The following is a 24,024-nucleotide window of genomic DNA, read 5'->3' as shown; positions in this document are numbered from 1 at the left end:
AAAGAACACAGAGATTGTTTTTTAAAAAATCAACAAAAACCTCTGTGCACTTAAATGATATTCTTTTGCCTGCTAGCAACTCCAACCTCATCCTCATCCTCACTGAAAATATTTATGAACATGTAATTGTTTCTAAAAGCTCTGCAAGAGTGGACAGATAGAATACCATTGACCCAGGAAAGTTGTAGCTTTGCTGTTATCATAGCTCTTAAAAGTTTTATAACCTGCTTTCAGTGAATTACGCATTGTAACATGTATATCCTCACTGAGTTCACTGATGAAGAAGATAAAAAGACAGACCACATACTTTAGGGGAGGAAAGTGGGCACATAAGATTTTCTGTTAGGCCATGAAAAATATGTTTTTTTTTGGGAAGGATGAGATCTGAAGTAACTTTGTACAATGGATCATTGACTTCAGACTCAGATGACTTCTGTTTACCTCCCGGCTCTGATACACACTGTATACCTTTGATCAATTTTTAAAAAAATTTCCCTGGGCCTCAATTCTCTCATCTATAACATGGGGAGATTGAAAAAAGATGATGTCTGTGGTCAATCCCTCCTTCTGCAGGCAAGTCCATGCTTACATTCTAATGGGAGAAAACTACAAAAAGGGGAGCTAGGAAGGGGGAGAGGTACATGTGTGTGTGTCAGACTCAGGGCTGTGCTGGGGCCAACTCATACTGGCTTCTGAAGCCACTTGTTAAATTTTAATGGGAGCATTTATGCCTTGGGAAATTGCAACCACTCCAAATCAGGGGAGAAAATGTGGATTATTAACTGAAAAAATGTGTCCTTTATACACCTCTCTTCCTGTGAGTCAGTAGGTAAATATTTACCAGCATACCACTGAATGATATAGTTTGGAACTGTCAAGGAAGTAAATGTGGAGAACTGGTTTTGGACAAGATGGAGGAAAGTTCACATGTGAGAGGTAAGGGTCCCTGGGGCAGAGTCCGAGTTCAGGTGGGAGGGGGACAAGGAGGATGTCCAGAAATGCTGGAACCAAAGAATGAATCAGTCTCAGCACTTTTCCTTTTGAAAGAATATCCAGGTTTGTAAGAAGACTTCATAACATGAAAATGAAAGGTCCGCTTTCTTTAGAAAGGTGATCCCTTGTTGCAGCTGTGAATTTCCGTAGGTTACATGTTCCCAGTAATTGTGAACAGGCCATTGCCTCTCCTTGGCTCAGCATGTTTTCCTATAGTACACTGCACCCTCAATCTTTTTCCAACTCCAGGTTAATAACATCTTTCTCTATATGTCTGTTCCTTTGACACTTGGGATCTTATATGAACAGGCTTCCTGGGATGAAGTTATTACTGTTAGCATGGCCTATTTATAATCTTACAGAACTGGCCATTGGTTTGAAATATGGGTACAGTGACATTAAGGATAGATTCTGGTCCCTCTGTTGTCAAATACTTAGGCTAATTCAGCCATTTATGTTACTTAACTACTTATGGATGGTTTTTGTATTGATTATATGTCACTTCTTGGTCTTGGTCAACCCAACGTCTTCTCAGGTACATGATGTCGACAGACTGGATCTATGACCCAGTTTTCTTGGGGATTTTAGAGGAGATGTAGTGGCCTCCTTGGGTCACAGGTGTTGAGAGTTCTCTGTGGTGATGTACTTCTTGGCTCTCTTAATGCTTGCTCTTTTAAATAAGTTGTGCTTGTTCTTTACTACTGAGATGAAGTCTAAGTGATTTGTTAGAGATGGCTGATTTCAAAAAAGGGTAGAAGCTGCCAAAGGGTCTGGACAAAAAGGAACTAAAGAAAGTATTTGGAGCTTGAAATTCCCAGGGCTTAATTCTGTTCACCCTACTTCACCCCAAAATTGTATTTCTGGAAGGTTACTGCTGTCTCTACTGCAGTCACCTGGCAATCAAATTCTCAAAAAAAAAATTCAAACCAAATCAAATCAGGATATGCAGGCATTCAGTTTTCTCAAGCCATCATAAAAGACCATAAATTGTTTAGCTTGGATAAACACTTAGCTACAGTATTGATAGCATGTCAGTGGGCTGGCTCTGTTCTCATAACTAAAAAATCTAGATGCTTTGACTAAACAAGAAAATAACACAGAGAAATGAGTCATTTCTTTGGCACAGGATAGTCCATTCTCTCTAGTTCTCCTAACCTTCTTAGGGAGAAAACTTTCTCCTCCCTTGGTGGCCTAGTTTAATACTGTAGAGGACTCACCTATGTTTCTGCTCCATTAGATTATGAACTTTTTGAGGGCAGAGATTATATTTTTTATTCCTCTCTCTGTATTTCTCTCTCTGCCTCTCTCTCTTTTAATACCTGGCATTTAGTACAGTGCCTAGCACATAATAGGGGCAGTTATATGGTACAGTGGATAGAGCGCCAGGCCTGGAGTCAAGAAGACCTGAGTTCAAACCTAGCCTCAAACAGATACTAGCTGCGTGACCCTTGGTGAGTCACCTAACCCTATTTGCCTCAGTTTCCTCATCTGTAAAATGAACTAGAGAAGGAAATGGCAAACCACTCCAGTATATTTGCCAAGCCTTCCCCTCACCCCCTGCCAAAGGGTGATGAAGAGTTGTACATGACTACAAAATGATTGAATAACAACAATGGCACTAATATTGTTTAATAATGTGTATTGACTGATTGTTTGAGGTTAATAGCTGAGGTAAGGTTAAGGATATCCTAAAAGTTTTTTTACTAACTCTCTAATATTAGTAAATAACACAAAACTAGGTCCAAAAGCATAAGAACTGACTACAGAATCATTCCATTCAATTGAACAAACATTAATTGTTTGTTATGCATGAGCAAAAAAAAAAAAAAAGAATAGTATTTATTGCCTTCAAGGATATTAAAATCTAACAAGGGGATGGGAATATATGAAAGTAATCGTACTTATCATACTTATAGGTCAATTAGAGTGGCTTGAAGGATTGCAGGAAAAAAAGATCCCTGCTAGATGGGGAGATGGCAGGAAGGGATCAGGGAAGGCATCCTAGGTGAGGAAGGGGTTGTACTGGGGTTTGAATGAGAAGAATTTCAATAGGCTGAATTTTTAAAGGTGGTGGTAGGGATGGACAAGGTCCTTTGTTCTAAGCAGAAGTATTTGGTATCTGCATAGGGCAAGATGAAATCAGGGAACAGTACGGTTTGACTGGAACATAAAGTATATGAAAGGGAGTCTCATGAACTAAAGCTAAAGAAGAAAAATAGGTTGGAGCCAGACTGGAGAGGGCTTTGGAATGCAGGGTGAGGAGTTTTAATTTTTATCTTATAGGCAATGAGGAATCAGTGAAGTTTTCTGAGCAAAAGAGTGATGATCATATCTGTGCTTTAGAAAGATTACTCTGACAGCTTTGGGAAGGATAGATTGGACAAATGACTGACTAGAAACTCAAGAGCCAAGTGAGAAATTTTAATGGTAATCTAAGCAAGGTAACGGGAGCCTAAACTGGGGTAGCTGTAGGGGAAACAAAAGGAAGACAGATTTGAAAGCTATTATGGGGATGGACACAACCGAATTTAGCAACTGGTTAGATATGGGGAATGAGAGTAGGAAGAGTGAGATAAAGATGAACCCAGGGTTTCCAGCTTAGGTGTGTGGATGGTGATGGTGCCATCCACAGAAATGAATAGGTAAGGGAGAGGGTAAGGCTTTGGAGAGAATGAATTCAGTTTTGGACACATTGACTTGGAAGTATCCAGTGGTCAATATGTCTAGAGGCTGATATTCATCAGGCTCTTGAAAATATAAGGTTGCCCATACCTGAGTCAGAGATATAGATATGGGAATCATTTGCATCAAGGTGATAATGGAACTTTGGACAGGGATAAGATTGTTAGGAGAGAGAGTAAAGAGAGAGGAGAGAAGATGGCAGAGGACAGAACCTCAGGAAACCGTCCTTTTGGGTTGGTAATAAAAGAGGAACAAAGGTAGGAAACTGAGAAGCAGTCATTAGGCAAGTAAGAGAGGCAGGTGTGTAGTGTAACAGAAGCCAAAGGAGAGATTACCTAGAAGTCATTAGTGTCAAATGTCAAGGAGGATGAGGACTGAGAAAAGTCAGTGAATTAGGTAAAGTTAAAGTGAACTTGGAAAGAAAAGGGGTAGGCACAGAAGGTACATTGTGGGGAGCTGAGACATTCAGGGTAGAATACGAGAATTTAATAGTGAAGGAAAGGAAAGAGATAGGGCAGTAATCTGATGGATTATCATGGACAGGAAACAAAATCCTTTGTTCCTTCGTTCCTTCCTTCGTTCCTTCCTTCCTTCCATCCTTTTCTCCCTTTCTTTCCTCCTTCCCACCCTCTCTCTCTCCCTCTCTTTCCTTCTTTTGAAAGGGGAGAGCTAAACACATTTATTTATAAGCAAAGGGGAAGGAGATAGAAGATGAGAACAAGAGAGAGATTTTCATATATGGAAGACAAGAATTTTGCTCTAAAATAGCTATAATTTGGCCACAGTTCAGCTGGTCCAGCTTCAAAGGGTAAACTTCACCATTCTAGGAGAACATAATCACAAAGCCCTTTCTGCACTCTCCATTCCCTATCTCTATCCATTGGTTCCTTTTTTTTTTTTCCCATAGAAGGAAAGTGAGAGATGTTTGTCCAACAAGTAAAAGATGTGTCAAAATGCCCATGGCACCTTACACCCCCCACACATTCAAAACTGAACTCATCATCTTTCCAGAAACCTGTTCTTCTTGCTTACTGCTTTGTGTCTGTGGATGATCTCATCATCCTCTTAGTCATTTAAGCTTAAAAGCTCTGATTCATCTGTAGTTATTCCCTTCAGTCAGTTGGTCCTACTTTGGCACTATCTCTCCCCTCACAGTGCTACCACCATAGTTCAAATCCTCATGGTGGTAGGTCAGAGGGAGCTTTTTTTTTTTACCTGCTCAGGCTCAGATTGTTCAATTTTCAGTGTGAGCATTTCCACCTCAAAAATCATCAAATCCTGCAAATCAGGGCTTGATTTGTTGTCTTTGATTGTATAGACTTAAGAAAGTGGTGGAGAAAATCTTAATACAGATTAAATTTAAAAGTGTGCTGTGTGCACATTTTCCCACCTGAAGATCTGTTTTAAACATTTGCCAGCATGCCCCTGAGTCCTCATCACTTCTGAGTGCTCATTCTGCCTTTAGCCTTTCCTTGGTCTAGTCTGAAATAATAATGGCTCACCTTTCTACTATGCTTTGAGGTTTGTTTATATCATTATATCATTTGACCTTATTTCCAATATCCTCATGCTTTGCTGCACTAATGTTCTATCCTAGGTGAACTGGTTTCCACACCAATTATTTCTTTTATTTGTTTGGTTTCATGCCTTTATTCATACTGTGCCTTCTGTCTTGGATGCCCTCCTCCTCATCTCCTTATATGAACTTTCTTTTAAGGTTCAATTCAATTTCCACCCCTTATGAGAGATTTTCCTTGGCTACTCCAGCCTGCTGATGGATCGCTCTCTCTCCAAACTCTTGTATTAATCAACTAGCAAGCATTTGGGCAGCAAGGTAGTGCAGTGGATAGAGTGCTAGACCTGGAGTCAGGAAGGCTCATCTTCTTGAGTTCAAATCCCTCCTCAGACACTTACTAGGCAAGTCACTTAACTCAGTTTCCTCATCTGTAAAATGAACTGGAAAAGAAAATGGCAAACCATGCCAGTGTCTTTGCCAGTTGGACATGTTGGACTGAAAATGACTGAACAACAACAAAGCAAGCATATGTTACTCATGCTACAATGTGCTAGATCTTGGAGATACAAATATAATCAATGGAAAGAAATGTCATCAGTTGGACGATATTTATTATCTGTATCAACTATTTGACATTTATCTTATACTGTCATCTATTGTTCGTTATCTTTTTTAAGCATATGTATCTTTTCTCTCATAACTGGAGTTGAAGCATGTTGGAGGCAGAATCCATATCTGATTTTTATTTGTATCCCTCACATTTTGTTTCACAGGATCACTGTGGCTGGTGTGTTGGAAGAACATTGAATTAGAGGCAGAGGAGATCTGGGATTGAATATAGACTTTGACACTTACCTGCTCTGTGAATCTTGGTAAACTTTCTATACCTTTCTATACCTGCAAAATGGGAGAAAAATCTCATGAGGCTACCTACACCACAAGATTGTGGTGAAGAAAGTGCTTTTTAAACCTTAGAGTCCTAGAGAAATGGCATTATTAAGGTAGATACTCAAAATATTTTTTATTGATCGAAGTAAGGAATTCCAAGGCTAGGCAAAGGACAAAGAAGAGAAAAGAATGGGGTTTAATAATAGTTAGTATTGCTATAGCCCTTTAAAGTCTGCAAAGAACTTTAGGAATATTTGTCACTTTGTCCTCATAACAACTTTGGGAGGTAGGTGCTATTATTATCATCCCCATTTTATGGATGAGGAAACTGAGGCAGTCAGAAACTAAATGACCTGCTCAAGGTCACAAGAGTAATCTGATTTGAATTCAGGTCATTCAGAATTCAGAGAGAGACCACAAGAATCACAAGTCACCTTTCTATGATGCTTTATTATTTACAAAGTATAGCAAGGAGTATTAGATCTGGCGTATGACAATGTTACTCAAATATTGGCCAAGGATTTCATGGGAGCAAAAAACTGCAAACAATACGGGTGTCTATTCATTGAAAAAAAATGACTGAACAAGCTACGGCATATGTATGTAATGGAATATTGCTATGCCATAAGAAATGATCCATTTGGGTAATTGAGAGAAACGTGAGAATACTTGCACGAACTCATGCAGAATGAAAATAATAAAATGACATCAATGTAAATAAAAAAGAACATTAAAATGAAGCCACAGTGAGTAATTATAAGGATTGATCTTGTGAACAGATAATGAAACATGGCTAAAGAAGTGGGGGTGCAGGTGGGGAATGTTGTATATACCCACAGATGTGGTGATTGTGTCAGTTGGTTTTGCTTAACAATTTTTCATTATTGTAAGGGAAGGTTCTGAGGGAGGAAGGGCGGAGGCCCATACATGAAGAGGGATACTATATAAGGACAAAAAATATCAAGAGAATTGGTTTTTAATAATAATCACTAGTATTTCTACAGCACTTGAAGATTTGCAAAACACTTTATGTGTGTTATCTCATTTGATCCTCACAACAACCGTGGGAGGGGGATGCTGTTATTATCCTCATTTTACAGTTAAGGAAACAGAGGTTAAGTGATTTGCCCAGAGTCACACAGCTAGGAAGTGTCTGAGGCAGGATTTGAACTCAGGTCCTCCTGATTCCAGGTCCAGTTTGCTTCTAGCTGCCAAAACAAAGTAAAGTGCTTGCAAACTAAAAGAAACTTCCTGATTCTGATAATATTCTGGAGAAGAAAGGTACTATCGGACATTGTGAGTACTTGTGCCGAGCATTTGGCAGAATAAACCATCAATGAGAACGTATTATATCTATCTCCCTTCATGCATTTGCCTTTTTGAAAGATAGTTACCTGATAGCAGCTTGGCTCCATTTCTTGAGGAGAATGGCTTTATAGCTTTAATATTTGTTAGTAACGACTTTGTGTCTCTTGCTCAATCGAACTGTTGTAACTGTCCTGCCAAATGCAGTTATTAACAGGGGGCAAGAGTTGCCATTACATCATCTGCTGGGTTCTTTGCACCCAGGTAGTGCCAGATAAGCACTAGCCCGCCTTACGCAATCATCCACTTCCTCTTCTCTCCAAAGTTGTTGAATTATTCCTTCCTTTTAGTTGAGAAATGTCCTACTTCTGAACTCTAAAATTACGTAACATGCGAGCCCTGGATTACACTTGTGATATCTTTTGCGGATGAAGCTAATGCTAATGAACCCCCGTGAGTGGGACATGCCTTGGAGGTGATGATTTCAAACTTTTTTGCTGATGGACTTTATACTTTTGGTCAGGGACAACAGCCTTTTCTTATTTTAGGACCTTGAAGATCTGTGATTCATTAATGCTAATGCCTCTTCTCCTCTAAAAGGATCTTGAGAGGTTTGTGGAGGGCATGAGTAGGCTGCCACACATTGCACATGAGGAGAAATAGCATAAAGGATGTATTATCAAAAAAGTTGATGGGTTGGTGATGTGGTGAGAGTGAGGCAAGTCAGCGTACTCTGTTGTTATCCCTTTGATATCAAGGGAATTTTAAGAAGGTCCCAAGTTGGTTGGGGAGACCTCCTATGAATGTGAAAAAGAGTAACACAGGATAGGCCAGCAGGGTTGGGTTGAGATCTTCATTATTGGTGGAAAACCCCAGCATTGAGTACAAAGATCCATTTGAGTATTAAAGATATTCTTTCTACTAATGCTGATCTCAATCCTTCTACAATTTAATTGTCTACCTTCAAGAGTTTCTGTGACCAACAAATGTACCACCTTGAGTCCAATCTGCAAAGTCTCCAACCCTGAACTTAGCTAATGTGGTCTTCTGGCTATAGACCCAAAGTCCATCATCAAAGTTTTTTTCTGTTGGGTAGAATCTGTAGGAGCTTTTGCTCCATTGGCATAGACATTGAGAACCCAGGGTCACCTCCACAACTGCACCAAGGCAGTGGAGGAGTATATTAGAGGAACAAACCCAGTAAAGATGATCATAAGTAAGAATACATTTTGGAGTGTGCTAGTTAATGTGATGATGGGAGTCATAGAAAGAGAAAGAAATAGGTGGTGTAGTAGAAAGAACCCTGGATTTGGAATCTGGAGACATGGGTTTAGTAGACATGTTTCATTGAGTAAATCATTTTACTTGTCTGGGCTTTGGTTTCCTAGTATGTAAAATGAGGAGCATGGCCTAGAACCAAGGATACAGCTAAGAATTGTTGATGATCAAAGCTGAATTCAACCATTGCCTGGGTAATTACTTACCTTTCTAGCTCTTCAGTGTGTCAGAAGTTATCTTAATCTGGATGATTGATTTTTAGCTCCAAAGAATTCATTCTAAATTGCTCAATAACAGAGCTAATATCTTTATCAAAGACTTATGTAACGTTTGGGGTTCACTCTCCCAACCTCCACTTGAACTAGTACGTCTGGTCTTCAAAACTGTTCTCTTTGTTATTGACTGCTTTGGAGTGTAGACGTAGCTGTTGAACCTCTGGGGTCAAAAGGTATGGACACAGTCACCTCTTTGCATAATTCATTGCGTAATTCTAAATTGATTTCCAGAATGGTTGGACCATTTCACAGGTCTTATCTTCCTACAACCTCTCCTTTGTTAACTATTCCCATCTTCTGTCATTTTTGCCAGTTTGCTGAGTGTGAGGTAAAGCTTCAGTGTCATTTGCTGTGTTTTTCTCTTATTAAAAGAGTTTTGGAGCAGTATTTCAGACGGTTGTTAAAAATTTGCAGTTCTACTTTTGAAAAATATTTGTTCATATCCTTTGGACATGATTTAATCTTAAAGATGAGTAATAGGAGAGTGGTGGTATGGGTGAATTAATGAGAGACAAATATGGCCTTGGAATCAGAGCTCCTGTATGCTCTTTTCATCTGTTTTACTTACCTTTCTATGCTTTCTTGCTATATGTGACCCAAACAAATTTCTTATCTCTTTTGGACCTTCACCATACAATGATAAGCCTGACAGAATTCTTGGAAGATCAGCTAGCTGAGACCTTGCAGGGGTGGGGAACCTGTGGCCTACAGACTATATGTGGCCTTCTAGGTCCTCAAGTGTAACCCTTTGCCTGAATCTAAGCTTCACAGAACAAATCCTAATTTTGTGAAGCTTGGATTCAGGTGAAGGACTGCACTTGAGGACCTAGGAGGTCCCATCTGGTCTGGAGGCCACAGGTTCCCCACCTTTGCCCTAGGATCTCTCAACATTTTCAGTAACCTGTGACCCACGACCAGTTAAAACTTTGGGTTAATGCTAATCAGGTCTAGTCCTGGAGACTGACCTAAGAATGGTTATTCTCCCTGTCTCTGCCTATTCGGAGTTCACTTTAGTAAAATAATCTATTCTAGCTTAAGTATGCTTAATTTTTTAACTTGTCTCCTGCTTTCCCCAAATATTAGTAATGGAGTCCCTGACTCCTATACAGTTACTGAAGGTAACAAATACATAGAGGATAGCTGTTACTAGGTCCCACAGAAAGTTTAGAAGACAAACAGGAAACCATTAAAAATTACAGAAAACACATCAACTAGCAGATAAGCTCCACTTAGAAGGGAACTGAACTTGAGGTTGCCAGTACATTAATTCCTTGGCATTGTGGTGGGTCCCACCTTCCTTTGGGAAAAGAAATGGTGAGGAAAATATGTAGGCAACATATTATATTGCCTTACGTTTAGATTCAGGCTTATTAACCTTGTTATTGTACTAATCTATTTAATATTGGTTTGATTGGCGATGGGGAGAAATAGTGGCTGGTTGTATTTTATCCTTCTTCATCTCAGTTTCCCTTCTCATAGATGGAAGAATAAGGTTGCTCGTTCCTAAATGAAATCCTGACCTTGTAAGAAGACTGCTGGGTTTGTAGCCATTGTCTGGTCTTATCTCTATAGCATCAAAGGCATGAAAGGCCCCAAATGGTTTTTTTCCCCAAAACCTAAAACTTGATAGCAAAAAAAATTCTAAATGTAAATACTGCTTTTCAAGAACTTGCAAAATATTCCCCTTCTCTACGTGAAAAATACCTGTGCTACTGGTCCTAAGTATTGAGTCACTGAAGGAAAGAAGGAAGGTTAGGAAACTTAGATTTCAGACTTTGTCCCTGGCTGTTGTGCAATCCTGAACGGGTCACTGTTCTTTAGTAAGAGAGGGTGAGAACATTTAAGATTAACAGAGGTTACAAGACTTGGCCATGGGACAGGACTCGTACTCACATGGTTCTGCTGCTTTCAGACTGTACAGTAGAATGAGCAGGGGGGAAAGAGAAAGGAGCCTCACTAAATAGGGCTTGTTGGGATGGGCAGTGAACTCCTTGATTTTTTTCATGAAAGATCTGAAACCTAGAAACCATCACACTTACCAGCCTTAAAATGTGGCCAGCATCTAATAAATAGGAAAAGAGGTATTTCATGCTGTTTGTGTCCCAGACTGGGCAAATAAGTAAGCCTGGATGGTTTTATGCAATGAATTTTTTTTTTTTTTTGACCTAGAAGGGACTTTAGTAGTCATTTGGTCCATCAGTTCCCACCTCCTCCCAACACCCCATTTCACAGATGAGGAGAGTGAAGCCCAAGAAAGTCTAAGGTCATATAGGTAATAAATAGCAGAACAGCCATTCAAACCCAGCTCTTTTTGTTTTGCCTTTTCCTCTGTATCTCTGAGCTTGTCTGTGAAACCCTTGGTTGGAAAATATATATATTTTAATTTTATTTTTAATTTATGGAATAAAACAAGCATTTCCATAATTTATTAAAGTAATCCTTGAAAAACCTTACCATTTTGACCCAGGAATTAGGTAAACAAGGGCCAAATTGTAGCTTTGTTAATGTAAGCATATCAGAATTTTTCCACACAATTATTTCCCTCCTCAAGCACATATTAAGCACTGCGTGCCTGCCACTTTGCTAGGTGCTTTCCAAGTATTATTTCACTTGGTCTTCACAACAACCCTGTGAGGTAGGTGCTGTTATTATCCCCATATTACATTTGAGGAAACTGAGACAGACGGAAGTTAAGTGTCTTGTTCCAGGTTACATGGGAAGTATCTGAGGCTAGATTTGAACTCATGTCTATCCTGACTCCAGGCCCAATACTCTATTCCATATACCACCTAAGTGCCTCTTTGGCAGTGAGGGCTGCCACAGGGGATATTCCAGTGGGTGCATTAGACTGATTTGAACTAGGAATAGAAAGCGGAGAAGGAAAAAGAGAGGAAGAAAGGAAATATAAAGAGAAAGACTGGGTTGGGGGAGAAGGTAGAGCTAGACAAGGCATTAGAAGAGAAGAGAGAGAGCAGAGGACCTGGGTATAAACTCTATCTCTGTCCTTTACCTATGTGACCTTGGGCAGGTCACTTAATCCTTTCAAGCCTTCGTTTCCTCATCTGTGAAATAAAGGGGTTGAACTATATGACCTTAAGGTTCCTTCCAGTTATAACTCTCTAGTTTGGTCCAGTTGTCCCATTTTGCAGATGAAGAAACTGATGTCCAGAGAGGAACAATGATATATCTGCATAAATTAGTAGCTGGCAGGGTCTGGCTTCAAACTCAAGCTTGCTGCCTCCAAACCCAGTGGTCTTTCCACTACACCCAAATAGGTACATCTTAGCCTAGGTAACTCACCTCTTCTCTGGCCTGGGCAGAGTAGATTGATACTGGGTCTGAGATTCTGAACTCATTGGTTTCTATGTCCTGTCTGTTCATAGTTCATTAGAATTTTTGAGAAAATCCACATCCCTCCCTCCTTCTTCTCTCTCCAGGGGTCTTCCAAGGTGGGGAATTGTGGCATCTGTTGTTCATGAAAATAAACTTCAAAACGTGAAAAAGTTTTAGAAAGAAATTTGTTAGGTCTTTTGATAGAAAGAGAAAGCTGGAAAGAAGTGGGGGCTCCCTCTTCCTAGGTTCTGGAAGGTTTATATTACATAGGATTTTGACAAAGGTATAGTACTCAAGTCACATATGAATGACCTGAAGGAAACATAAACTTGGGTGGACCCAGAATAAGGATGTTTTGGGTGGATCCAGGGCCTGGGGGAGCCCCAAATGCCTTATAACCATCTCCAGCATTCCTAGAGAGTTACTGGAATTAGGATGACATTCTGGGGTTCAAACAGTCTCTAAGTACATAAAGTCAGGTTCAACCAGTATTAATAAATGATAAATAAGCTTATGATAAATTAATTGAATGATTAATAAATAACAATTATTTATTTATAATTATTATTTATAATAAATAATAAATACTTATTAATAAATTAATAAATGATAAATAGCTACCCTTATTTTAATCCAATGTCCCCTTCTTCTTCTGGGCTAGCCCCCAACCTCCTCCTTTCTGAGTCTGATATTGGCCTTTCAAGGTCATTATAACATAAGCTAATTTCTACTTATAGTAGTTACATAGAAGGTATTGGGAAAATTCTGCCCCTATTCCATATCCCCCTTTCACTACTCACATCCCATTATCTTGTGGCTCTAGAAGAACCTCTTAGATGGTAGAGTCTGTGTTCTGGAGCAGTGACTGGTGAGTAAGAAGGTCTTGGTTCTTGTTCCCCTAACTCCTAAACCTAAGAGATAGTGAGGTTGTTTAAAGATTGCTTTAAGTGAGTTTCACAAACAAGATCAGTGTTGTAGTGGAAAGGATAATGAAAGTAAAATTAATAAAACTGGGTTTGAATTCATATCCTACCATAAGTCAACCTGAATGACCTTGGGCAAGATACAAAACTAGCTGGAGGCTCAGTTTCTTTATTTGTAAAATGGGGAGGGGTTCGATTATATGACTACTGAGATCCCTTACAGTGATAAAAATTTTTTGTTTCCTTCCTTTTCATTTTGGGTGAGTGAGTAAAACAGTATGAGTAATTGTGGTTAACTTTGTTAGATCACAGGGATTAATACTTTTCTCATCCACCCATCTTTCCAACTTCCCTGTTACTGTCAGGGATATTACCCTCTTTCCAGTCACCAGGTTCTTACAACCATGGTGTCATTTTCCACTCCTCCCTTTCCAACACCCCTACATGCCCGTCCCCAATAAATCACTAATTCTTGTGGGTTATCCTTCCCCATCTTTCACACTTGTCCCTCATGTCTCTTCCTCACACAGCTGCCATTCTGGTTCAAGCCCTCACCACCTCTCACGCAGACCAAGGGACTGGGTTTGATTGACTTCCCTGCCTTGAGCCTCCCACTGGATCTCTCTTCCCTGCCGCTGCTGCAGAGATTTTCCTAAAACTCAGTTCTGACCATGACTCTCACCTTAGTAATTCCCCATTGACTTAAGAATCAAATCTTATTTCATCTTTAGCTTATCTTTTTAAACTTTAACTTTTAAATAAGTTTATCTTCATATAATTATTTCTTTGTGCATTGGATTATAATGAAGACTAGTATTTATAACTTGTTTTTTGTTGAGTCATTTCAATTGTGTCTGACTCTTTGTGACCCTACTTGAGGTTTTCTTGGCAAAGATATTGGAGTGGTTCCCCATTTTCTTCTGCTCATTTTTACAGATAAGGAAACTGAGGCAAATAGGGTTATTAAGTGACTTGCCTAGGGTCACACAGCTATTAAGTATCTGAAGCTAGATTTGAACTCAGTATGCACTGTATCCATTGTGCCACTTAGTGGTGTTAAAGTTACACAGTATTTTTGCAGTATCTCATTTTGTTCTCATAGCAACTCTGGGTGCTACTATTAATCTCTTTTAAAAGATGAGGGAACTGAGACAGAGGTTAAATGGCTTGTCTAGGGTCACACAGCTAGTTAGTGTTTAAGGCCAGATTTGGATTCAGATCTTACTGACTCCAGGCCCAGTTGGACTATCCTCAGCACCATCTAGTTGCTTCTAGTGTTACATCTATATAATTTATAAGTCTACACATATTAGGGGTATATGTACAATTTTTTTTTAATAATAGTGGTCCATGATCAAAAAAGTTTGGAAATATCTGATCTGCACTATTCCAGACCATCTATTTATTATCTGTGGAGTACTGTGTTAAGTGATGTATGGAGTTACATAGTCACAAATCTAGCATGAGGCTTGCACACAAGCTGGGTGTACTGTCTATCTCCCTTTCTGGCTGTTTGGTATTATTTTCCATGCATAGCTTGACCCGTAGGCTACCTTACATGACCTTTGGGGAGGCACTCTAAAGTTGCTTTCAGGACTGCCTGTAGGATATCTAGGCTGATTCAGCACTAGCTTCTAAATACCCTCTGTACCCTGTTCTAGGGAAGAAAGGGCCTCCTTTGGAACTGAAACATGTAATCTACAATGGATTTGACAAGGCACGTAACTCTACTCATGTAACTTAACTTTGTCAGTTGTTCAATTGCTTTTGGTGTCCTGACAGCACAGGCCAATGGCCCAGGGAGGGTCCAGTACTATTTTTAATGGGGTGACTTTGACTTGAGCAAAGCAGATATGACCTGAGCAGTGATATTGATCTCTAAGGAGATCAGGCCACCAGCTGATGGGCCTTGGCCTTTTGTGTAGCTCTCTCAAGGACTGTCCATGCTGGAAGGGACTTTAGAAGTCATCAAGTCCAAATTCTTTACTTTAAAGAGGAGAAACTGAGGCCTAAAGGAAGAGAGTTGCTGAAGGTCATAGGATCCTAAGATTTAGAGTGGAAAGGATCTTTAGAGGTCAATTAGCACTTCATATCTATTTAATGTCTATCTACTGTCATCTATCCATCTGTCTATCATCTACCTATTTTCTATTATGTATCATCTATCCACTTGTCTATGTATATATCCACCTACCTATCATCTATCTATCTGTCTGTCTCTCTGTCTGTCAACTTATCATCTATTTATCTACCAGTCTGTCAGTCTATTATCTATCTAATAATCTATTATCTATCATCTATCCATCCATGTACCTATCATCTATCAAACTATTATCTACTATCCACTTGTCTGTCCATGTATCTATCTGTCCATCTACCTATCATCTATTAATCTATTATCTCCTATCTGTCTATCTATACATCCATCCACCTATCTATCATCTGATCATCTCTCTATCGATCTATCTATTGGTTTATCTATCTTTCATTCATCTATTCATCTATCTGTCTATCATCTATCTGTCTATCTATCCATCCATCCATCCTTCCACCCACCCATCCACCCATCCATCCATCCATCCATCTGTCCATCCGTCCATCCGTCCATCCATCCATCTATCTGTCTATCTGTCTATCTATCTATCGATCTATCGATCTATCTACCCATATACAGCTATCCATATAGCTATCATCTATTTTGAATTCAGTAACTATCAATAACAGGCAACTAGGGAGTAGTGGATAAAAAGCAACCTCAAAGTCAAGAAGACTTAGGTTCGAGTCCCACCTCTGAAAGATACTGGCCGTGACCTTGGGCAAGTTATTTACCCTCTCAGTGCCTTTAGGCAACACTCTAAGATGACAAACTACAGAATAGTGGCAGATTTACATTGGTAGCAGTAGTTTCCTCACAGGGAACTTTTACATGTATGAAATCCCAGGTTCTGACCAAACCCTACAATCTCTTCCCTTCTCCCATCCCATGGTAGCAACCGAAAATCCTCCTGCTTTATGGGCCCATCCTTTTTGTAATGTCCTGTCCTTACTCTGTCCCTGGTGGCTCTTTTCAGATTCCCAACTAATTGACCCCCTCACCTGTCTGTGACATCAGAGGTAGGAAACATATCAAAGGCACATGAGGGACTCTCCCACTTCTCCCCTTATATCTGTCTTTTTCTTCATTCCTCACAGCCTTCTTTTGTAGGCTAGAACCCAGGTGTACCTGCACCTGATTGTGAGAGCCTGGTATAAACAAATGGAGCTGGATTAGGATGGAGTTATCTGACCTGCATCAACTTCCTGCCATATACTGGAAAGCACACTCATCTCACCAGAGGCCTCTGACTAAGGAGAGAGTTATACCCAGAAGATAGACAAATACTCAGGTATCAGCTAGAAACACACACGAAGAGATCTTGGGTTGCAAAGGTAGGTCATAGTTACAGTATGGAAGAAAGATCATTGGCTTTGGGGTCAGAGGATCTGGGTTAGAAATCTAGCAATCAATTTATTGCATTATAGACAAGAGTCCAGCACATATTTGGGTCCTGAGAACTTTACGGGATCAGGTAGCTGGTTGTACACTCCCATGATACTACCAGTAAGGACGGCAATGCAAATATTATCCCCAATTTACACATGGAGAAACTGAGGCTCACAGGAGTTAAAATAATTCACCTAGGGTCACATGCCTAGTAAATCTCAGGATTCAAAGCTAAATTTTAAGCAGTCTGTGATAGTGTATGAGATGGTATAATGGCAATCAAAATAGGATCTTTTGTTGTTTTTGTTTTAGTATAATCAAGTGCCTGACTGAATCTTGCCTTTATCAATCAAGAGTCTTTACTAAGAGTAAAGTACAGAAACAAGAGTTTCTTTAAACTAGAGACAGTATATATACATATTATATTGTTAATATGATTAAAGATCTTCCCCACCCATTAATGGGCCTGCCCATTGTGGGAAGCTTGATATAGGGGAGTTGTTTTGTAAGAGGGTCCTAAGTACCTTTTGTTTTTTCTATTGAGGCATTGGGTTTTACTTTGAGGCTTAGTTTTTGCAAGATTTGAGTGTTAGATGAGGACTCTGGGAAGCTGCTAAGGAGCTCCCCAGCTTTGAGAACCCAGATGTCATGCTTCCCTCTCTGGCAACTGGTCGGAGAGGACCAATTGTCTGTTGAATTCAGGCAGAGGAAGCCATATCTGTTGATCTTTTGATTTCTCTGCATTTTCTTTGAAATTTAGGGTGCTGACTCCCCTGAACTAACTGAATGATACATATGCTTGGTTAAAGGAATGATACATGTGCTTGATTAAAGTGATTGTTAAGCCCTCAAAAGTTGCCTTTCCTTTTATGAATGCAGATCTAAAAACCTGTGATAGCAGGCCCCCTGTGTATGTTGGGGTGCTTACTGTTGCAGATGAAAAAAAATGAGATATTTTAATTATAGCTTATAATTAATAATTTAATGTATAACATTTTTAATTTTTACTTTTTCTCAACAGTGACTTTTAGTAAATGAAAGTGTTCCCATTTCACAAATGTAGATATACCCTCAGTTGCACAAACTTTTGTTGTGTCTTAGGTTACTTTTTCATTAGCCCAGAGCTGAGTTGGAGTTTTTCTTCTTTACTTTTCAGTTGCTCGTTTCCCAAATCTAAGGTGAAAGCCACTGTTCCTTGCTCATAAAATAATAATAGCTAACATTTATATAGCATCTGAAAGTTTTGAGAACATTTTACACATATTAGGGCATCTGTGCAGCCCAGAGGATAGAGTACTGACAAGGTTTAGGGGTTCTGGGGACCCCAAAATACCGACATGCTGGGTCCTGCTCGAATGAATTTGACTCAAGCCTTCTTAAAGCAGATTTGCCTTACTGGGTTGATTCTTAAGGAGCCTAAGCATTTGTAACGCTTGTATTCACAAGTGGGCCAGATAGAATCCCAGTTAGTCAGAGTCTGAGCTAGATTGAATCTGCGCGTCTTCGTGGAGGCAAGATGGACCTTAAATACAGAAAAAACTGTAGGAGGATCTGGGGGTGGTCTGGTAGTCTAGGGTGATGGGAAGAGGGGTTTAGGGAGGATCTTGAGGAGAAGTACTAAGAAGGGGTGACTGGTCAAGTGTTGGAAACAGCTGGAGGCAGTCAGGAGATGTCAGACCATGGAGGGCCTGAGTCAAAAGAGGTGTTGCCAGGTAGTCTGGGGTCTCAGGGATGGTCTCCATAGATCAAACCCAGGGAGGATCCTTATGGGAGTGATCAGCATCCTGGGGAATGGGGTTTTGATAGGATCAAGGGTGGGGAGTGCAACAGAGACCCGGGCAGTGATAACGAAAAGACCATGGGCTTCCGGGAGACTGCCAGAACAAATGGGAAGGTTAGATTTGAGCAAGAAAGGCCAGATTAAGTGGGAAGATTAAAGGAGAATTCAATTTGAGTATAAAAAGCCAGGTTAAGTGGGGAGATTCAAGGAGAATTCAAGGAAGTTCCCAGAGTCTGAACCCCATCAGTTCTAGGCCCAGGGTCAAGAATACTGAGTTTAAATCCAGTTTTAAGCACTTACTAGCTGTGTGACCCTGGACAAGCAACTTCACCCCATTTACCTGGAAACTGAGGCTGTGATACACTCAGGGGAAATTAGCTGGGTGGTGTCTGAGGAAGGATTTGAAGTCAGTGCTCCTGACCCAAGACTGATTTTCCAGTGACTATGCCTCCTAATTGTTACAAGAAACTAAGGTAAAAACACTTATCAGTTGGATAGTACATATCGTATCTCTAAAATAACTAAAGAGCACAACCACTTTGATGTTAGAAGTCACAAATATGTTTCAAGCATTTATTAAACCAAAAACTTCCATTTGTAGTAGGGGTGACATTAATTTTAAGTAAAAGATTGACCAGCAAGGATCTTCCAGTCTTTGTGTAGGATACTGCACTCAGTATTAGCCTGATCTAAGCAGTTTGGTTTATAACAGTCATCAAATTAATGTGGTTGCTCTACTTAGACATTCCTGCAGTAAAGGAAAATAAAATAAAATAGAGTTTTAAATAGTTTTAAAATGAGCCCAAGTCTCTTGGTTTTAAGATCTCTGGGCTTAATTCTCCTGGAGTTCTATGTCATTTTCACTTTGGTTATCTTAGACTTTCTCAAGTGAGGAAAGATGGGAAGAAATTTAATTTCCACCCAACCAGTTCAGTTGTAATCAATCACCTTTGCCCTCCCATGAGTTTAACTAGGACTTATCAGTTTGGATGCAATGCATTGTAAAGAATGAAGGGTATGGAGTCAGGGGACTAGATGTACCATCAGGTTCTTTCCAGTTCTGAATCTATGACAAGTATTTTTTTTCAGTCCACCATACTGGTTCTCTGAGTATAATTTTAAGGATCAACAGCAAACCATGGTTGATTTCCTTTGTCTTCACTCTAAAAGTTCAAGCAACCCAATAGGTCATGAGGCACAAGTTCCAATTGTATCTTTGGGTTAATCTACTTCTATCTTGTCCCTCTTTGGGGGCCTTAATGAATGAAGATAACTTGAGAAGTAATTTAGGGATATATACTTGGGCATCAGCCAAAAAACAAATGAGCCTTAAAATGAGTAGTGACGTATATATTTTTAAAAACTCATGCATATAGATTTTTTTATCAGCTGCCATAAAACCAATTCTGCGTATGATAAAAGGCAACATCAACATGGGTAAGTATGTCTAGAAAAGAATGTGAGCAGCTAACACAGTGAGAATGAGAGGCAGTAGATGGACAGTCTGAATGTTACATTAACACTCCTGACAAACAAACAAACAAATATATGTGTGTGTACACACACACATATATTACATATGTATATGTGTATGTATGTATATATGTGTATATATGTATATGTGTGCATATATATGAATATAAAATTTTTAATTAGTGGAAAATCTCTGACATGTTGGGCAGATCTTCTAAGGAGGATTTATGGAAAGATACGGGCAAGGGATCTTACAGGATGAAAAGGCTTGGGAAAGTTGTGAGCTCAGCTTTTGGCTAAATTATCTCCCATGTCTAGAATACATTTCCTTCTCCCTTCTGCCTCCTCAAATGTCTAGCCTTCTGCACATTAATTGATATATTATGTACTTATAAAATTTATATATAATATTATGTATATTATATATTAACTGATAAATAGAAGTATGTATAGAATAATTTTACATATTATATATCTATTTGTGTCTAATGTTAGCCATCAATAGGGTGGGGAAGGGAGGGAAGGAAAAAAAGAAAAAAAGGACATTTACATGATTACTTTGCGGTATATTTTGAAGGAATAGCAAGTTGTACATGGTAGATTTGCAGTTTCATGTGCAATTATTTTTTTTTATTGTACTCTGTTATGGAAATGCTTATTTTGTTCCATGAATTGAAAATAAAATAAAATTAAAAAAAAATCTAGCCTTTTTTTTTTTTTTACAGTTCAGGTGTCATCTCCTATGTACTATATTTCCTGGTCTTCCCAGTTGTTCAGATCAGAGATTTAGAGGAGGAGTTCACAACCTGGAGTCCATGATTTTGGGTGATCGCTGAACCCAACTGAACCTACTAGTGGTATTTGTTTGGTATTTAGATATCAGGAGAATCTGAGAAAGGCCTCCTTAGGTAGATCCTCTGAGGTGCATTTATGGGAAGTCATGAGTCACAAAAGATCCGCAAGCATGGTTAGGTTGTGATCTGAAACGCTAAAGGAAGTATGTATTTGAACTTGGGTTCAAATCTTGGTCCTGCCAGCGTCATATCAGGATCAAATGAAATGGTATCTGTAAAGCATTTAGCACAGTTTCTGGCACGTAGTAGGTGCTTCTTCCCTTCCCAGTGTGACATCGAGTCAGTAAGTCACTGCAAACTTCTAGGTTTCACTTTTCGTTTCAGTAGAATGATGGAATGAGACTAGATATCCTCTAAGGTTCATTCTGGTTGTAAATGCATCATTCTATGATTGATGATCCGTTGTTCCAGTGGAGAATTGGCTTATTGGAGTGATGTCATAATCTTATCAGATGATAAAATTACCAAGTGCTGTCTTATTGGAGTGTTGAGTTTGGGGGTGAGTACAGTCTGTTTCAAACTTAGAACTCCAAAGCCTTCACTTTTCTCTTGCTACAGGTCAACGAATTTTGTGTGAATTTTTTGGAAGGAAGGCGTTCTCAGTTTGGTCACTAGATGTCACTCTCTCTCCAGTAAATTTTCACAGCTGGTGGATGCTCTGAGTTAATTAGAAAAGAAAGCTATTTGGAAAGGGTTTGTAAGTGGCTACAAAACATATTTTCAATTACTTTCGAATAGGAACATTTTCCCCCTTACCGTTTGCAAGAGACCTTCATTACTTCTTGGGTAAAGTGAAGCCCTTCAAAGCCCATTAAAAGAAAGGAGTGAAGCCTGTGGCAATCTTTCCAGGGTCCAAGCCCTTGGCAATGGTGAATTTAGACAGGTGTGTAGCTGGATGGATCTCTCTCTCTCTCTGTTTTTTTTTAATAATCACTATTTTGTCTCTGTCTCCCTCCTTCTCCATCTGTTTTTTATGTCTCTTTCTCTTTATCTGTCTGTCTCCATCTGTCTCTCTGTCTTTTTCTGTCTCTGTTTCTCCACCTCTGTCTTTCTCTCTGTCACTTTTCTCTGTCTCTCTCTGTTCCTGTCTGCCTCTTTTTTTCTCTATGTCTCTGTCTGTTTTTCTGTCTCTCTGTGTCTCTGCTGTTTCTCTTTCTTTTTCCATCTGTCTCTCAAGTCTGTTCTCTCTCTTTTTAACTCTGCCTGTGCCTTTCTCTGTTTCTGTCTGTCTCATTATTTTTAATCTTTTTGGTCAGAATATGTGTGTTGGGCGGGGGAAGTGAACTTTATTTCTCCAAGGGCATGGGGGCATAAAAAGAGTCAACCCTTGGACTATGCAGGTAAGAAGTCTTGGCATAATTCACATATTCTTTCTAGATTGTCATGTTTTTTTAAATGACGAAGAATCTCTCTGAACTTTCCTCAGGTTCCTAGGATGAACAAGGCACTGAGAAGCCCACCGTGTCCAAAACCAGGTCTTTGCTCTGAGGTTGCTGAAACTGAAGCCAGTCAAATAAATGTCTCCTGGCTTACTGCTGTTCTCCTTTGCTGCTGCGAGACAGGGCTGGGCATTTAGCAATGACAGAAATAAATAGCGGTTTGCTCAGAATTGACAGCCAGGCAAATTTGCCTTTTTATTACTGTATGTTCTTTCATGGTTTTTATCACCACAGATGTCCCCTAAATGCTAGGACTTCCTTCCTTCTTCCTTCAAACCTGTCATACTTAGTAGTGTATTATGTAGGGTAACATTGGAGACATGGCATCCCAGGGGAGGTGGCCTTGGGTGGGGATGATATGTGTGGAGAAAGAGTCTTGGACTTGGACCCAGGACACCAGGATTCTAGAGTCTGCCATTTACTATCCAAGTTCACACAATTGTGGTTTTTTCCATACCACTTCCCAAGTTGTCTTTATTAAAGGCTCAGAAGCAGGGCAAGGCAGAGTCACACTAGCCCAAATATACAATTAGGCCTTTGCCAAGTGACCTGCAGCATAGCTTTGGCTTTTGAGTGCAGCAGTGTGATTTTGGGCAAGACCTCTCTCGACTCTGAACCTCAGACTCACAGAATCACACAATTGAATGAACCTCGATGACTATCTAACTTGATCCTCACCCCGACCTACCCTTGGGCATTTATTTTGCCAGTAAGTGGCCATGCAGTGTAGTGGAAACTGAGGAAACCAGGAGAGTGAAGGACCTTCAGTCCATGGTGTATGAAGGATAAATTGAATGAAGTGGGAATTTTTAGCCTTGGGAAGACTCAGAGGGAACATAAGTGTTGTCTTCAAATATTTGAAGGGATGTCCCATGGAAGAGGAATTAGATCTGTTCTGCTTGGCCCCAGAAGACAGGACCAAGAATACTGAATGACCATTGCAAAGAGACAGATTTAGGCTCAATGTCAGGAAAAGCTTATTAACAATTAATGCTGTACAAAAGTATGTTTGATTGCTTATAATTTAATAGTGAGAGACAGCACCTATTGAGGAATGGTAGCCAGAGAGGGAAATTTTGACTGGGAAAGGTCCTGGGATGGCACGTGGGGCCAAGGGAGAGTGGGTTGATACACCACCTTGAGGTACAATGGCAGGTTTGTTTTAATCACGGATGCAGAAATGGTTGAAACAGAGGTGATTGGGGGCACTTTGGAAGGGATGGCTGGGGAGTAGGGGATGAAGTGAGGCATTGGAACCAGCCTAAAATAGTGGATGAGAGTTAGGCAGACTAGGATCATAGACTTGGAGCTTGACGGGCTATCTCATCTAGTGGGCAATTTATCTAATCTCCTTTTGTTATAGAGGAAGAAACTGAGGGTCAGAGAGGTTATGTAAGTTACTCAAGGTTACAAAGGAAGTCAAAGAACTAGATGGCCCAGTGGATGGAACACTGGATCTGGAGTCAAGAAGACCCAAGTTCAAATCTGACTTTGGATTCTTGTTAGCTTTGTGACCTTGGGCAACTTACTTAACCTCTATTTGTCTCAATTTTCTTGATTATAAAATGGGGATAATAATAACACCTACCAACTGTGGTTGTTATGAAGATTTAATGAGATAAATTGGTAAAGCACTGGGCATATTAGGAAGGGCTTAATGAATGCTTATTTAACCACCCCACGCCAGCAACTCTGGGACTTGAACTCACATCCCATGATTTCAAATCCAGCACTTTTTTCCATTGTCTACTGTAATGGGCTGATGTGCTTTCAGTTAAGAGGTTTGCTAAGGGAAGACATC

General features: G+C 39.7%; 1 long non-coding RNA gene across 1 annotated transcript; it reads left to right on the top strand.

Moving 5' to 3' along the window:
- Positions 1-790: 790 nt before the first annotated feature.
- Positions 791-22,399, top strand: LOC140511846 (uncharacterized). The gene is made up of 5 exons (XR_011969685.1): positions 791-936; positions 5,965-6,063; positions 16,386-16,622; positions 21,523-21,667; positions 22,211-22,399. It is a non-coding gene; the product is annotated as an uncharacterized lncRNA (long non-coding RNA).
- The last annotated feature ends 1,625 nt before the right edge of the window (positions 22,400-24,024 follow it).

This window comes from Notamacropus eugenii, chromosome 6 (assembly GCF_028372415.1).
Source record: "Notamacropus eugenii isolate mMacEug1 chromosome 6, mMacEug1.pri_v2, whole genome shotgun sequence".
NCBI lineage: Eukaryota > Metazoa > Chordata > Mammalia > Diprotodontia > Macropodidae > Notamacropus > Notamacropus eugenii.
The sequence above is the reverse complement of the archived record's forward strand: the minus strand, read 5'-3'. Positions and strand labels throughout refer to the sequence as shown.